The sequence below is a fragment of the Prionailurus viverrinus genome, chromosome B1 (assembly GCF_022837055.1).
Source record: "Prionailurus viverrinus isolate Anna chromosome B1, UM_Priviv_1.0, whole genome shotgun sequence".
Taxonomy (NCBI): domain Eukaryota; kingdom Metazoa; phylum Chordata; class Mammalia; order Carnivora; family Felidae; genus Prionailurus; species Prionailurus viverrinus.
The window spans coordinates 20,270,876-20,275,909 of NC_062564.1; the positions used below are offsets into that span (position 1 = coordinate 20,270,876).

At 41.7% G+C, this 5,034-nt stretch overlaps 1 pseudogene; it reads right to left on the reverse strand.

The window, feature by feature from the left end:
• Nucleotides 1-3,034: 3,034 nt before the first annotated feature.
• Nucleotides 3,035-3,650, reverse strand: LOC125164586 (ADP-ribosylation factor-like protein 1; annotated as a pseudogene).
• Between the last annotated feature and the right edge of the window lie 1,384 nt (nucleotides 3,651-5,034).

Sequence of the window (5,034 nt, forward strand, 5' to 3'; positions counted from 1 at the left end):
GAGTGCCAGTACCTACCGCAGGGAAGCTTTTACATACATCTGGTGCTCCAGATTTTATGTCCACTGCCTTGGTTTTTGTGACTGCTGCCTAGGTGATGCCCCTTGATCATCTGGCTCTGGGTGCCAGGGAAGGAGGGTGGGCTTGTGTTCTTGGATCCCGTGGGATTGTGACAACCAGATAGAGTTCTTGGCTGGCTCCACCCCCAGGACACTGCACAGACAGCAGAAAGAACACACCCCCAGTCTATCTGTGAAAGAGGCCTGTTTGCTTGTCCAGAAGCTTCAGGCTTAGGAGCAGGTTTCATGTCTTGCTCGTATCTCCCAGATAGGCGTTTATGCACTCTCCTGGAGCCCCAATTTTTGCCAATTTCTACTGCCCCAATTTCTACTGCTACCCAGGGGACCTCCAGATCACCTGGCTCCGGTAGGCAGCAGAGTTGATGGTTGTGGTCCTACAGGACTGTACATATATTCAAACTTTAAAAGCTTCTCGCTGAGGGTCTGGCTTCAAACAGTCTGCCTCTAAGTGTGGAATGTCAACCTTCCCTTTGGGACACTGAATGGGTTTGGCACACTCTCGGCTACAGGGTTGAGGATATCTTAAAGATGTGACAGGCTGCTTAGACAATCACAAATGTTTGAGAGAATACCTAGAGCGAGAGCAGGGTGAAATGATGAGGTCCATCACCTATACAAGGCTAGTCCTTTACCACTGAGAGGTGGCTATTTCATCTAATGCATAGAAACCAACAGAGAGTCAAGAAAAATGGAGAAAGAGAGATAGGTGCCAAAAGGAAAGAATAAGATAAAAGCCCAGGGAAGAACCTCAATTAATGTAGATAAGTAATTTACCTGATAAAAAAAAGCTCAAAGAAATTGTCATAACAATGCTCACTGAACTCAGGAGAAGAATGAACACAATGAGAACTCAAACAAAGAGAAAATATAAGTGCCAAAGCGAATCAGAGAGCTGAAGAACATAATAACCGAACTGAAAAATAAATCCATTCCTGCTTAAATCCCAGAAACATGGGATGACATAATGAAAAGCCCAATGGTCTAGAAGTTAGCACTTCTTCAGTCCAGTCATCAATTGCTCCCGAGTTAGAACATGCCTCTTTGTCAATTGGGTGTTAAACCAGTTATTATCTTACATGCCTCACAGAGTTAATACACTTTAGTTTGAACTTGCTACCAAATAGTTCCTAGGACTCTATCTGTAGTTCGTCCCACAAATAGAAAAGTAGGCTAAAGACATACAGAGAAGTCAACCAGGACAGAAGACCATGTTCTCCTTTTGCTTATGGTCTCTACCATCCTGCTTTCCTTCTTTCTTTCCTTCCTTCCTTCCTTCCTTCCTTCCGTGTGTCAGGATGATTGGAAGAATTAGAGACACTTGTAGAAAAAAAACATGTTCATGGTCTATTTCTCTCCTTCAACAAACAAAAAGCTGGGAGTTCTCCTTTATCACATCCAGTATTCAGAAATTTACATTTCAACGTTGAGGCACTCACTGCTAAGGAAGCATAACCTACTGAATGCAATGATAGCCCATACCTGTTGCTCTGACCTTCCAGCTCCTTCTCCTCAGGTACAGCCCATTAACTTGACACCGTAATTTATTTGCTTATGAGAGTATCTCAGATATCCCAAATCACAGGTGTGAAGTGTGCTGTGAAGACCACAATGGCCCTGAACTCCTAAGACATCCTAGACAGCCTAGAAGCATTGTGGGTAGGCTAGTCCACTATGACTATGGGAAATAAAGGATTTGGCTTGAGAAAGCAAGCAGGAGTTGTAACTGCCAGCTGCCATAACCAACTTCATCACAGACTGCCCCAAAGGGGCAGAAGTTGTTAGCTTCTCCATGGACTCCCAGGAGAGGTTTAGCCTATGGGGAAAGACAGGAAGTGAATTCTTTCTCAATAATCTAACTTTGGCCACCACAAGGTTGGTAAGACATTCCCCCAAGGGCTGAAAGACGGCGTCCAGGGGCATTGGAACTCCTAGATCCATCTTCAAGCTTCATGCCCTTGCTTTATCACAGGGCTGTTAGTCCTCAAAAATCATCAACTCCCCAAGCAGTTGAAGTCCCACCCCACGCAGGAAACTGCCTGCCCAAAGGCAACACAATCATGATTTTTTTAATGCACAATTGCAATTCATCTTCACATTATTATTTAAATTGTTTGATAATACAGCCTTATTCTTATTAGTACCTTAAGATACTTATTAGTATTTATACAAACAAGCTGCAACTGCTAATTAAAAAATAGGGTTTTTTTTAATTTGTTATTTATTTTTGAGAGAGGCAGAGTGTGAGTGGGGGAGGGGCAGTGGGAGGGAAACATAACCTGAAGTAGGCTCAAAGCTCTGAGCTACCAGCACAGGGCCCAATGCGGGGCTTGAACCCAGGAACCATGATATGATGACCTGAGTGGTGGTCAGACACTTAATGGACTAAGCCACCCAGGCACCCCAAAATAGGAGGGGTTTTTTCCTCAATAAGAGTATATTTTTTTAATTAATTTATTTATTTTGAGACAGAAACTGCACCATGCGTGTGCAAGCACGAGAGGGAGAGAGAGAGTCCCAAGCAGGCTCCACCCTGTCTGCACAGAGCCCAATGTGGGGCTCGAACCCATGAACCATGAGATCATGACCTGAACCAAAACCAAGAGTTGGATGCCTGACCAGCTGAGCCACCCAGGCGCCCCAAGAGTACATTCTTTACAAGGACACTATTTGAATAAGAATTCCATACAAATAGAATATATACTTAATGCAGGAAAGCAAGGAAGGATTTTACATTACACAAAACATTCAGTTGGTTCAATCACCGTGAATGAGGCTTCTAACCAAATACTGTTTTTTCCCAAACACTTATTTTTTATATTTATTATAAATATTGCAGTCAGTTCAGTATATGCCAACAATCACACCGTTTTTAATATTTAGTAGCATGAAACACACTTACCTGTTTCCAAAGGGATGTGTGATGTGGGCTTCATTTCAGAGGGCAGAAGTGATTGAATTACTGTCTGCTCTTGAATGTTCCAACTAACCATTCCATTGTCTCATCAAAGCCAATGCCTTTGGTTCCTCAAGTTTTTACTCTCTTCCATTTCAGTCCTTCCACACAGGTAACCCAAGTGAATTTGTCATCTCTGAGAGAGTCATGGCTCTTCCTTGTCCTGCTTCCTTGCAAACACCACTAAAAATGGCTTTTCTCAGTTCTTCTTCCCCCAACATGGCATCTAACTCTCAACACCAACTGGGTCCCTGTCACAACCGTCCACTACGGAAATGACTACATCTGTGCTTGAATAATAACATCTAAAGTACGGCCTGATACTTACTTATCTGTCCTCCTAAATCCCAGACTTGGAATTTAAGGCTCTTGTATATTACTATGTCAACTTTACATCCAATAGTAGGAATAGTAGCTACAACTTCTCCAACCTGCAATCTGCATGAAATCATAGTTTTTCCTGGCCCGTTTAATGCCCAGATTAAAATCCTCGTTTCCCAGGTTCCAAACAGACTGGAAAAGATACTGGAGAAAAAGCCACCCATGATGAACCACCTGGCGGCCCTTGTGGGTTCTCGGAGACCCGCCCGGCTCAGCAGCGCCTCCTATTGGAGTCTTGGCGCCGCCACCTCCGTTCGCCTTGGCCTTGCGGCTCTAGCTCTGGCTCCAGGGCGGTGTCCTTGAAGTCCAGTCCACCGGCACCTTCCACATGGGAAACCGCTAACACAGCCTTATTTTGACTTAAACTCTTAGAGGTGTTCTTTCAGGCTAACAATTTCTACCTTTATTTCAGCTCAAAATATTTTTGTTTTTTTTTTTAAAGCTATGGTAAAATAAGTAGAATCAAGTACCATATAACTCCATTCTTGGGGACGGCATGAATACCCAGATTTTCGTTTTATCATATATCTTCAGAAATCACCAGGCCACGTGAGCACTTTAAAACTTTTACTGGAAATGAATGCACCAATATACTGTGGTGGGGTTACATTGATTTTCATTTTATTCTTTATGCTTTTCTGCATTTTCCCAATTTTCTAAAGAAAAGTTGTTATGGAAGCTGTAACTACCTTTTGAAAATATATACATTTAATAATATGAAATTGCTATTATATGGAACATTCTAGAAAAAAAGATGAAAGCCCCAGCAGGGCTTTCTATATGTCAAAACTACTTAGAAGGTGCTCAGTACACAAGTGCCCTAGATCTTCTCAGGCAGCAGTTAAGTAAAAAACTTGAATTCACTAATTATAACAGAAAAAAACTAAATTATAGAACAATTGATGATTTGTCTAAGATGGACAGGTACTCTTGGGCACTCCTGGGGCGAGGAAAAAAAAAAAACCATGTGTAACTCCTATTATTTTGACCACTCCACATTTTGCTCCAGAACTTTCTACATCACCATTAGAGAGAGCATGGTATGGAACCACTCTGAAAAAGTCTTAACTTCCCCACCAGTTTTCCTTCCTTTTTCTTCTTAACAAATTGAAGTTTGCCTTCATCTTAATTATGCAACCAATGGAAAGACTTAAAAAGCTATGTGATAAAAAGTGTTGCTGCTTTTGTTCTTCAGAACACCAAATAATGAGTCTATTATTTTCATTGAACTGGCAATTGGCTTGACTTGTTTCCAAATTGGCTTTTCTTGGACTTTGGCATCATGTAGAAACAACTTTAATCTAACAGGCGTTTGCAACTAAATGTAAGATTATTGACATACCTGCACAGGAAACCCAAAAATTGGCATCCTGATGAAAAGGATTCATACATTTTTATAAGAATAGGTAACACTTAGAATTTAGGATGTGCCAAGTGGTATTAGCTCCTTACATGTACTAACTCAATCCCTATAACAACCCGAGGAAAAGGCATATCAGTATCCTCATTTCATTTTTTTTAATGTTTATTTATTTATTTTGAGAGAGAGTGAGAGTGAGTAGTGGAGGGGCAGAGAAAGAGGGAGACAGAGAATCCCAAGCAAGTTCCACACTGTCAGCACA